The following is a 13,414-nucleotide window of genomic DNA, read 5'->3' as shown; positions in this document are numbered from 1 at the left end:
GGATGTATCGTTCTTAATCTTACTCTAAGAGTAATTTAATTACTCTTATCATTCTTATTTTAGTTTTTGATTTAGATTAATAATTCATATATTTTACACATATTTATATTATGTTTTTGTAGGTTATCAAGAGGATCCCGACGCTGAAAAATATTTTATAGACCCGGAGCTTGACGAATATGGTAACTTCGACGTTACTCGATATCGCAAGATGTATTTGCTGTAGTTGCATGTATTAGTAAAGTTGAGGATAATTTTGAAAATTATATTTTTGGCCTGAATATATGTTTCAGGAATGGCATGAATTTTCTTGAGTTTTATTTAGTTTTTATTTTGGATTTTATTGTGTTGATACGGTTTTTGCGATTTTAGTGATGCTGAACAGTTTTAATTATGTTTAAAATACTAATTCAAATGCTTATGTCACGAAAATTTAGTATGTGTCAGAGACATAGAATATTAGGGTGTGTGTAAAATTTTAGGTTCTGTAACCTTAATTTCGATTTTATATGTAATTTAGAAGTTTTGGCAAAACCGTTTGTTAATTCTGCCGAATCTGACAGTCTGTTTGTAAACTTTATATCGCCTATTTTTATTTCATATCTGCAAAAATATTGAAATTAGACTCCTATTATTTTAAACTAATGTCTACACAAAAAATATCATAAATTTCCGATTTACGGTTTGCTCAGAATGGATTATTTGTGAACAGCTCGCCTGTAAACTGCGATTCTGTCTTTTGCTCAAAGATTATTTCGTAAAATGATTTTCTTTGTGATCCAGTGGCTAATATTTTTTCTACATAAACTTTTGAATGTCTAATTAGGTTTAGACTGTTACTTTGCCTTCAAATGTTTTCTTAAAGTCGTTTTATGAATTGAAACATTATGGATATCGTTTTCTGCCAGCTTTTAGGAATGAGTTTTTAGACCCCTTATACTTTCGTCTTTTGAAGTTGGTTATTAAATGAAAGTTTTAGCTAAGAGCTACAGGAAACTATGAAATCTAGCCTTGTGTTATTTTGATTTTTCTATATTTAATTATGAATTTTACACTACTATTGTTCTGTTTTGTAAACTGTTTTAGAACTTCGTCTCATTAAGGCTTAAATAATATATCTTTACTAAAGTATTTTAAGCCATTTGATGGTTTTAGATTTTAAATACAGAGACTTATTAATTTAAAATCCTCGAATTAATTTTATACTTTTCGAAGTAAAGTTTAAGCTTTCTGTTTGAAAAAAAATAAAAGTGTAGTTCACTTACGAACCTTTGAAATCATATACTTTGAATAAGATACTATCTTTGAAATATTTTTAAGTTTAGAATAATTAAAGGAAGGGAAAATAATAATGAACTAAGGCATACATGTTCTTATACAGCTATATGATTGGGTACCCTAGTGGGAGGTACAGATTGTCGTAGAGTCATGTACATGTACTTAGACTAGGACTTCACATTGCCTGGTAAGTCGTGTCCTATTATAGTTTTTTGTCTAGTTAACGAGCTTGGAGTTGGTCATATTTGTGTGACACTGGGTTCCCGAAACTAGTATAGATGCTGCGGTATCAAGGAGTATAGCTAAAGTGAAAATCTAGCCCGAACTGTATTATTTCTATTATGTTATTTGAAGAATTTTGCTTTTAAGCATGCAACACGTTTGTTTTAAACGTGATCTTGGTTACCATTTTCCGTTACATATGTTTTAATGTTTTAGGTTATTTTGGTATATTATCTACTTCTGCAATATTTATATCATGTGATATGGTTGGGAGAACGTCGAGTTACTCCCCACTGATTGTGGCTGTTATGTTTATAACTTGACAGGTGTTAGCTTTGCTGGGTGTGTGAGCCAACGAGTAGTTTGCAGACCCTACTCTGTTTTTCTGCTTTCTTTTATGGTTTTAGTCTTGAATACTTTTGGAGGTTTTCTTTGTTTTCGCCCTTTTTATAAAAGTGGCATTTGTTTAGACTTAACAATTTAATTTCATCCTTGACAATTTTATACATTCTCAATTTATAACAGTTAGAACTTTTATCTTTGTGTATTTAATCCCATGCGACAGTGTTTCTGCCATTGTCTTGCACTAGATTTTATAGGAGATTACAATAATCTCCAAATCATGTTCAATAATAATATCTCTCAACGTGCAATCCAAGCCTCATTCGCTACCCATGAGTTCAAACACTCAACAAATATTCAGCCTAGATTACACATCACTCATTATCCACAAATTACCTCATATAATCAACTTTCTCAAATCAAGACACCTTATGCAACCTAAAGTCACTTCCTTATACTCCCAATTTCCAAACATAAATTAGACACCTACCTACTAACACGGATAAAATCATATTAAACGAACAAACTTACATCAATCCCAATAAAACACATGTATCACATTCATAACCCTCAAGTACAACACCACTCATCACACATTATTGGCACTTGCCCCTTTACCCTCATAAGTTCGTCGACTAACTCCCGTTTCATATCCCCTTAATCATAACCACATGTTTCTACACGTCTTTACTCATCAAAATCATACCACCCATAAGGTAAAAAAATCATTGACCCATATATAAGCAAAATAACACATTATTAACAAAGTTTGCAACACTTTAAAATAAGGAAACTATATTTTAAATATAAAATTTTATATTTAATCATATACACTATGTTATATGAAAAAATTTTGAGTAAAATTTTAAGGTAAGATTCTCTATTTAAGACAATACGTAGCATTATTAACAAAATTGAAGCCTGATTACTCAATTAAATCAAGAGAAGCTTTAAGATAAGATTTTCAAATTTTGAGACCATGCCTGACATCATTAAACAACATTTAATTCTTTACGACATAGTTAGACAAAAACTGGAGTATAAAAATCGGATTTGTCGGTATAACTAACATACATGCCAAAACTTGAGACGTTTGTAAGGCAAAACCGCTAGCTTAATACAACACAATGCAACATCAACAAGCACTAAATACCAAGAAACAATTAGGTCATGTTTTGAGTGCAAGAATCAAAATCATTCATTTTAAGATGAAAATTTAAAAGATTTTGGGCAACAATTTAAGATGAAATTTTGATTCAAGATGATACATGCCGTCACTAACAAGGATAGTGGCCTCATTAGTCATTTAAACTATGTTTTTTAAACACGAAAAGTAAATTGAAACTTAAACATGAACATCAAGGCTTCGAAAATTTTGGGATAAAATTTTCAAGACAAAATTCAAATGTATAACAAGAGTTAGCAATAACAACCAAACTTTAGTCCTTGTTAACCAATTAACCATGCAACAAATACTAAATCAAATTATTGACTCGAGAATACATCATAAAATTTTCGGGCAAAATTAAATATAAAATTTTATACTTGACATCATAAATGTTATAAAAAGGTGATTAATATCATGAATCAAACAAAACATACAATTAATTGACAAAATTTGGAGGAATTAGCGTAGATTTAAACAAAATCAAATTGGTGAAAATAATAACAAGGAGAAAAGCACTCACATTGTTTAATTAGTAAGAATTAAGAGGATTTAATAGAGTAGAAAGCTTTAGTCCAAGCAACAAACATCAACAATGGAGTTTTGAGAAAAACATTTAAATATATTTTGGTAACTTTGGTTATAAGAAATGATGAAAAAATGCAAGAGATAAGGTAATAATACAAATCTCGCGAAATTCACAACCCAGAAAATGGCACTCGGTCGAGTGCTGAGTTCACTCGCTCAAGTGCCCTCTCCACTCGGTCGAGTGACCCACTTCCAGAAATTTTCAAGTTTCTGGAAAATGGTCCACTCGGTCAAGTACTAGGGTTCACTCGGTCGCGTGACTGCTACTCGGCCGAGTACTCGCTAGCACTCGGTTGGGTGCCTCACTATGGTTTGCAACTTTCGACTAAGAATTACTATTCTTATACTAACGACTAATTTACTAACAATTATTACTAATCACACCCTACTATGACGCTAGTGAAATCCAAATATAGATATGGTATTAACATGCCAAAGGACGAGGCTAACGCCCCTCACACAGCAACACGTAAAAATCATTCTCAAAACATGTCATACGTATCATTACCTTAATCCAACTTCTACATGTTATCACATACCATATGAACAATTATATAAAGCAAGAAGCCTATCAACTGGCTACAACACACATGCCAATTATGGCTTTAAAACTCATCATATTGAAACACGCAACAATCATATAATTAGATGCATTTCACATGAAACAATCCTCTACTCATATCACATATATCTCACTCAAGTAAACATTTCAATTCCATCATTTTAACTATCACATATTATCATACGCCAATGAAGGGTTATGTCAAACAAGAAATATATCAACTCGTATCAACACATACAAGACTACGTCATGCAAGGACATGCCAACTTAACCTTGCACACATGAAATCACAGAACATGTCACATAGCGTTCCCTCATACACATATTATCCACGTAGTGACCAACCGAGACAATAGGATCTAGTTTTGAGATGCAGGATACTACTCACCCAAAATCGATCTCCTATTGTACTCATGTCGAGTTCATTTTATTAGACACACCTACGTTCATTTTGATTTATTGGTTTAGGTTCCAAAATCGTCGCTCTGATACCACTTTGTAACACCCCCTTATTACCCGGCCAAGGTTATTGGGAGATGTTACCATCTCGGTTTTGATAGGCTATCGCACACATAAAAAAGATAACCTAGACTTGGCTAACAAATTAATGTAGTAAGGTAGGGTTCGAACATAAGAAGACAAGAATTGCGTTATAAAATGCTATGAAAAGAATTCTATCTAGGTCAATTTCAATTGGTTGGTTGGTTTGGTTTGATAAATTGCAAATAAAATGATGTAAATAATATATGATAAAGGATTCTAGGGGAGTCGGGTCACACATGCAAATACGTAAATATTCATGCCAAAACTAGGAATTCTTAATAATAACAATTGTTTAGATCTCGTGACAACCACCTCTCGGCCTTATTGTCAACCATAGATCGGGTCCTAGAGAACTCTCGTTATGACTAGGTCGTTCTACTAACACATGTTTAGTCTATTTCAATTTCGTGCCTCTCGACTTATAGAACGAATTAACAAACGTAATCTATGCTTATGGCCACTAAACAAAGATTAATCAAAACAAGGCAAACATGTGATAGAAATAATTTATTGATATTATAGAATCCTAATTTTAACAATTACAAGTACTATTTATGCATGGCTTCCCTAATCCCTAGACATATGAAACTATTCACTCATAATGAAAATTAAACTAATGAAGTATGAATTAATAAACATGATTATATTGGAAATATAACTAAATGAAATATTATAAATTATGAATAAACTAAATATTGATAACATATGAAATAAGTGAAATTGCTAAAGATGAGTAATGTAATATGAAATTCTAGAATTAAACTATGGTGATATTAACTTGATAATAAAATGTAACAACAAACTAGTATTGTAATGCTAATAACAATAATGTAAAGACTATGAAATATCGATAATGAAGATTGAAATAACGAAATAAACAAGAATTGTAAATTCTGTAACAAGAGAACTTGGAGCATGAATAAGAAGAACTCAAATAACAACCATAATAACTTGAATGGAAATATGGTATTACATGGAACCAAAAGCTTAATATAAATTGTTTAAGAAAGGAAATGCTCAACAAAATGTAAACTAATATGAAAACTAAGAGAATTTGTGTTGCTTAGAGTATATGAAGAGTATAAGAGAGTGTAAAAAGATATCCCCTAATGACGGATTAAGGCCCCTATTTATAGTAAAATAGGGGCATAACGTAAAATCCAATAGACAAGGCAATCCCGATTGGGGACAGGCCACCCCGATCGGGGTCTTATGTTTTCCGGTTTATTTCCTTTAACTCTTGATTAAATGCCAAGGGGATCCAAAGTTCATTATTAATGCCCCTTAATTCACCCGGTTAATTGTATATTTGGGCATCCTAAGAGCATCTCTAAGCTTAACTTTTCCACTTGCTTGACTTGGACATTTGCTTGGGCCTAATTCATTTCTTCATTTGTGCATCAACCCAAGCTCCATTTCTTCATGCTCGGGATTCTTTCACTTGATTTTCTCCAAGATGCCCTTCCTTTTGCGTGTCTTGTTTCTTTTAGCCTCGTGATCTCTAGTGTTTGTAAATATGACAGGAAAAAGCTATGAAAGCTACATTTCCTACAAAATACAACAAAAACAAGCAAAGACACTAGAACACGGAATTAGCTCACAAATACACTAATAAAAGTGTGATATTCAATCAAAACCGAGCTAATATAGGGAGTAAAATCATATATAAAATGGACACATCAAACTCCCCCAAGCTAAACTCTTGCTTGTCCTCAAGCAAGAAACCATATCCCATCAATTGCAATATCCTAAAACAAGCTATAAGCATCATGATTCAAAACCCGAAACAACATGAGCATAAGGATAATGCAAAAACATGGATGAGATTTACATGAAGGCGTAGCATGAATGACTTCTAATGACTTTTTCGGCCCTTACATTATCTTTTTGACTTTGGACTCTCACGATTCACTCAATACCCAATATATGTGAAAGGATTTTTTATATGAATATCACTCACCTATCTTCGACTCATGAGAGTGTGCCCGCAATCTAATATGGTAGTCATTTCAAATCACAAGTAAAAAATAATCAAATACAAGCATGTAAAAGAAGCCAATGGGTAGAAGAAGACAATTTGTAATGGGTAAGAAAGGGGAACATATGAATTATGGTTATGTAGAGCTTAGTAAATCTAGAAACAACCAAGTGTAAGGATGCTCAATCCCAAAACTAAACCCAATATTTCAATGCAAACCATAAGAATACTCTCCAAAAATTGATGATAATACATGAGAGTTTTCTTAATTCAACTTTTCTTCTGTTTCATAATACAATTCATGCTTCTCTTTTTTTTCTATTCCCATTCTTTCATTTTTTTTCCACATCTTTTTTTCTTTCTTTCTTCCATCATTTTTTCATTTCTTTTCTTTTTCACAACTTTCTCTTTCACTTCTTTCTTTCATAAACCAATTCCGGAAAATAGCAAATCCGGCATAACCAAGCTCACAAAGACTAAAAATTAAGTATATTTCAAATAAGCATCCTAACACCAACGATATAGCTACTAGCTTAACAAGGTAGGCAAGTTTATAATGTAGCTAGATAAATGTAAACATGTGTAAGGAGGGGCTAGAAATGGGCAACAAATTCAATGTGAATGGCTTCAAATGCAAGCATATAATGAAATTTATGCTCATAAAAGATGAAATAAAAACCATACTTGTGCGTTATTGATATAACACACACCATAAGGAGACCTACACTCACCTAAGTGAGACCATAAAAAGATGTACCGGTCCAAGGAGGCTCTACCTTACCATTTGTGGCTTGCCAAAGTCAAGATCAAGCCTATTTGATTTAATTTTCATCTTCCACCTACTATGTCAAGACATACCCATGAAGCAAATATCCCATCAAATAAGAATGAATCATCAGCTAATAAGCTATCATTAGGATAAGAAAGAGGGCATAAGCATATTTTCCATGACAAAAGTAGGCTAAATGGAGCATAAGAAGCAAAAAGCAACACAATTTTCTTAAAATTTTAGATTTTCTACAATGCAAGCTACACTAAAATGCAAATGCAATCCCCCCCCCCCCCCCCCCCCACATACACACACACACAAAGCTAGACACAACATTGTCCTTAATGTGCCAATATGTAAAGCATCCAACTAAATCATAAAAACGGCTCAAAGCACATAAACAAGTAAGACAAGAGGTTATATCTAATGGGTTGCGGGAAAATTAACTAAAATGCAAATAAAATAACACTTACTAGACTAGCTAGCCTTCCCCCAAGCTAGTATATATACGGGGGACTTTTCCATTCATCATCAATTCAAGAAAAGTGCCAAAAATTGAAGCCCTTCCTACCTCTTGGTGGCCTACTTCCACCGGATCCCAATGCATCATCTTGTTGGCCACTACCACTTGGTTCATCACTTTGTAAACGAGTGACATACTCACAAATATTGCTTCCACTACCAAATCCTTCTCCATAGCTACTATAGCCTCCATAACCACCATATCCACCATAACCTCCATAGCCATCAAAGGCCTCCACTCCATAATCTGAACCGCAATAATCCGGACCGGGAGCATAAGTACCTGCATTTTAACCAGAAGAAGAAGGGAACCCACCCGGGGTATAGTTGTAGAATGATGGGTGTGGTCCCTCGGGTCGGATAACCCCTTGCCTAGCAAAGTGATCATATATGGGGTATAAGGCAAGTCTTTGGTCATTACGAATGGCATTCACATTAAGGCTAAGGTATCTCATCATATCCATCATGTCAACACTAGAGGTGGAATGACGAGCTTGAGGTTGGATCTCATCATATCAATCATGTCAACATTAAGGCTAAGGCTAAGGCTAAGGTATCTGATCATATGACCTCAAACAATATTTATAATATCAACAAACTACTCTTAGTAGAGCGGTATGTAGAGGTCGGATCCCATGGAACGGGTATTGTATTGACTTATCTGTTGTAAATAGCTATGTCTTAGTGTCACAATTTGGGTTGAGGTTGAGATTTGCAATTTAAACTACTTAACAAAGAAAAAGTAAATAAATGAAACCAAAGCAAAGTAAGGAAATAGAGTTGTAAATAATTGATTAAAAACACTAGGGTGTCATGGGTTCATAGGGGAATCATGATGAGATCACATAAATAAGTTACATAGATGCAAGCAATTATTGTTGTAATGGAATCGAGTTTGTTTATATCTTACAATTCCTAAGGAGACTTAGGTCTCGGAGCCGAGTTGATCAAAACTTTACAACACCTACATCGACTTGGTTTTCCCTATTCAACTATATGCATGGTCTAACAAGGCTTGAGTTAGTTTATGTTTTACAAGTCTTGTTGAAAGGATAGGAGAATCATGCTAGTTTGTCAATCAAGCATTTCATCAAGCATAACATGTGCATAAATTGAAATTACAATAAGCAAGCATTCATTTGAACTTATTAAGTATAGATCTACCCCATGATTAACTCCCCTAATCCCCCACTAACCCTAGTTAGGGAACTACTCACTCATTATCATGGAAAACATGTTAACAATGGTGTCAATCATCTTAACAAGTATAAACATGATGGAAGAGTAAAGCAATAAGAAATAATTAAGTAAGGAAAAAAGAAATTATACCAATATTAAGATGAGCAAATGGAAAGGAAAGAATATGATGTGACCATAATTGGCGCATATTTAGCCCACGAATTACTCTTGTTTCCATGCTTTTTAGTGCTTATTTGGGTCATTTCTTATCTTTAGTTCTTTGTTTTGCATATTCTTTGAGATTTTGATCCCTTGGTAGGAAAGGAGTAAGAATCTTGCATTTTCGTGGCAAAACAAGACTAAATTGATCAAATTCAATGACCAAGCATCAAGGAGAGACAAGATTAGAAGGCCTTTGTACATATCATAGTAGAAGAGCAATGTTGAGAAAGGATCCTTGAGTCCCCAAGGAAATCCCCAAGGAATTTATGAAGAAAAGGGAAGAAAAAGAAGAAGTATCACGACCGACAATCCGAGCGGATTGTCGCAATCCGCCCGTCCCGCCTATCCACAATCCGAGCGTCCCAGCTGGAATCCGCTCGGATTCCCCTTCAACAATCCGCCCGGATTCCCGAGAATCCGCTCGGATTCCATCGACCAAATCCGGCCGTCCCGACCCTAATCCGCCCGGATTCCTTCTGTGTGTGGTTGTCTTCTTCAAGCTACGAAAAGAGAAGCCCTTCTCTCCAAAAATACCGGCTTCTCCTTGCTCTACTTAAAAAGTGTAATTACTAGTTTAGCCCTTAGTTAACCCTAATGCATCCTCCCTAATTTTCACTATAAATACCCCATTAGTCTAATTAGAGGAGCATATTCTTCTTATCAATAATTAGTGTAGTTAATATCAATCAAATCTCTCTTCAATATTGTAATCAAGTTTTAATCCAAGTTTTAGTTCTTTAATCTCTCTTTTGTTCATCCTTTATTTTGGGTAATTGAAGATTATTTGGGTTATTATTGGGAGATTGACAACCTCTCAATCTAGCATTCAAGTACATCTATTATTCTTGCTTTATTATTGGAATCATTAGTAGGTATAATCTCTTAATCCCTTGTTTAATTATTGTTAATTACTTTCATTTATTCATCATGTTTCATATTGTTGGTATGATTGACAACCTTGCTAGCATGATCAACATGATAATGAGTGAGTAGTCTCTTAGCTAGGGTTAATGGGTGATTAGGGGAAACCAACATGGGGAATGATTCATGCTTAAATTAATATGCTTTCATATCTTATTTGCTTGCTTGTTTTGATCTCAACTCATGCACATGTTGTATTTGATGAAATTCTAAGCCTATGAATCCTTGCATTTACTATCATCTCCTATCTTTTCAATGAGACTTGTAAGACATAACCCAACTCGAGTCTCATTAGACCATGCATGTTGTTGAGTAGGGAAGATTAAGTCGACTTGTAGGTGTTGTACAATCTAATCGATTCGGCTCCGGGACCCAAACTTTCCTAGGATTGTAAGATATAACCCAACTCAATCCATCACAACAATAATTGCTTGCTTATAATTTGAGAACATGTTTGTATGATCATATCCCATGATTCCCCTATGATCCCATGACACCCTAGTGCTTTTAATCAATTGTTTACACCCCTTTTTATTCATCTTGCTTGTTTATTTTCATTGTTATTCTAGTTTAGTAACCTTCTACATCAACCCAATTTGTGACACCCCTTAGACACCACTAGTTACAATAGAAATCTCATTTCAACTCCCGTCCCTTGGGATCCGACCTTTACTTGCCTCTTTACTAATTGTAGAGTTGCTTGTTAAGCTATAAATTGTGTTTTGATTCGACCGTGACCAACGACCACATCTATCTATTTGTGAATACTAAACGGACCGATCAAAAATGGCGCCGTTGTCGGGGACGGTGTTTGTTTGATTTAGATTTCCTTTTTGTTATTAGTTGTGTCTTTCTTCGCCTTGAGGAAATAAAAATCCTCAAGGTTTGTTCTAATTGTTTTTGAGTTGTTTGATATTTTGCATGTCTAGAAGGTTGCAAAGTGACTTGTTACCTTTTGACCGTGAAATCGAAAGAACCTTGACGAATAATAGGAGACTTGTTAGGAGGAATTTGAGAGGTGTTGGTGAAGTTGTTCAACCCACTAGTGAGTTTGTCAATCCTTTCGCAATAGAAGGAGAAGAAAACCCATTACACAATACCCTACAAAATTCACCTACAATGCCAAAATTCTCGTCACACTCCGTACCCACCGAGGAGAATCTACCAAATGGTACTCCTTGCCAAGTCCGCCTTCATCCAACTAGTTGAGAGGAGCCAATTCGGGGGAATGCCTAGTGAGGATCCTCATTCTCATATGGAAACCTTTTGCGAATATTGTGATGCTATCTCTCAAACGGGCGTGACTCAAGACCAAATAAGATGGGTCTTATTTCCTTTTTCCTTAATCGGCACCGCAAAGCAATGGTTGAAGGGCCTTGATAAGGCCACCCTTGGAATAGATTCTTGGAAGAAGTTGGCTCTAGCTTTCTACAAAAAATTCTACCCACCGGAAAAGACCAACATGCTAAGAGCTCAAATTACGGGTTTCAAGCAAAGGGATGAAGAGTCTTTGTATGAAGCTTGGGAGCGGTTCAAGGTAATTTGTCGCTCATGTCCTCACCATGGACTTAGCGAATGGTTTTTGGTGCAACAATTTTGGAATGGTTTATATGAAGATTCTAGGAACATTCTCAATATGGGATCAAATGGAATGTTCACCGAAGTTGATGACAATCAAACATGGAACAAGATTGAGGAAATGGCGGTCCATAATTCACAATATAGTAGACCTTGCAAGGCTACTAGAGGAGGAAAGCATGAAGTGGACTCCGTTACTCAATTGGGTGCTCAACTTAGTGCTCACATTGACACAATCAACTTGAAGTTTGAACAAGCTATGGCTAGACTTGAGGAAAACTAGAAATCATCGAAGCATCATGTCAATGCCATGACGGCATCCTCATCCATCCCAAGTGGGATATGTGAGAATTGTGGAACTTTGGGTCAAGACCCAAGTGAGTGTAGGGGAACAACCGAACAAGTTAATGCTTTCCAAGCTTACAAAAGTGGTACCCCTTATTCAAATTTTTACAATGAAAACACCAAGTTCCATCCAAATCTCTCATACAAGAGCCAAAATGTTCAAAACCCTCAAACAACATACACTCCACCACCCATGAGAAACCAAAATCAAAGACCCTTTTACAATCAAAACCAAGGTTACCAAAATCAAAATCCATACAATCACCAAAATGACCAAGGCTTTGATGTCCAAAAAGCGGTCCTCCAAATGCAAAAGAATCAACAAGAATTTTTCACCCAAATGCAAAAAGATAGCCAAGCAAAAGAAACCACCATCAACAACATTCTAGCTCACACCAAGATATTGGAAACACAATTGACTCAACTAGCATCTTCAAGCTCACAAAGACAAAAGGGGCAATTACCACCTCAAAGTAATCCCCCTAGACATGAAACGGTTAGTGCCATTCACTTGAGAAGTGGTACAAGGTATGAAGCACCGAAGAAGCAAGTTGAGGATGAAGTTGTGGAAGCTAGTGAAAAGGAAGAAATTGTGCAAAACTCCAAAGATGGAGAATCATCAAAAGAAGAAAGTTCAAAGAAAAATGAAGACAAGGCCAAAGAGAAGGAGCCCATTGTGATAAGACTTCCTTTTCCAAGTCGTCAAGCCAAGCCCAAATTTGATGATCAACTTGGAAAGTTCATGGAAATTGTGAAGAATTTAGAAGTCTCAATTCCTTTCACGGAATTAATCAACCACGTTCCGGCCTATGCAAAGTACATGAAAGATATCCTCACAAAGAAGAAGTCGATCCGGAAACTTGAGACTATCGCCTTCACTAAGGTGAGTAGTGCAATACTTCAAGGGAGTTCACCTCCAAAGTTAAAGGATCCGGGAAGCTTCTCAATACTGTGTACCATTGGCGACACGACGATCAACAAAGCCTTATGTGATCTAGAGGCTAGTGCGAGTGTCATGCCGTACTCGGTAAGTAAAAGGTTGGGAATGGGAGAGCTTAAATGCACCAACATCACACTTCAAATGGCCGATAGATCGACGAAGACACCATTAGGGATATGGGAAGATGTCCCCGTGCGAATTGGGAAGTTTTTCATCCCGGTGGACTTTGTCATTGTTGATATGGAGGAAGATTCCAACAT

The 13,414-nt window shown here is 35.3% G+C and overlaps 1 non-coding gene across 1 annotated transcript; it reads right to left on the bottom strand.

The window, feature by feature from the left end:
* Nucleotides 1–11,753: 11,753 nt before the first annotated feature.
* LOC141634864 (small nucleolar RNA R71) lies at nt 11,754–11,860 on the bottom strand. Its single transcript, XR_012539582.1, has one exon. It is a non-coding gene; the product is annotated as a small nucleolar RNA R71 (small nucleolar RNA).
* Between the last annotated feature and the right edge of the window lie 1,554 nt (nt 11,861–13,414).

This window comes from Silene latifolia, chromosome Y, assembly GCF_048544455.1.
Source record: "Silene latifolia isolate original U9 population chromosome Y, ASM4854445v1, whole genome shotgun sequence".
NCBI lineage: Eukaryota > Viridiplantae > Streptophyta > Magnoliopsida > Caryophyllales > Caryophyllaceae > Silene > Silene latifolia.
The sequence above is the reverse complement of the archived record's forward strand: the minus strand, read 5'-3'. Positions and strand labels throughout refer to the sequence as shown.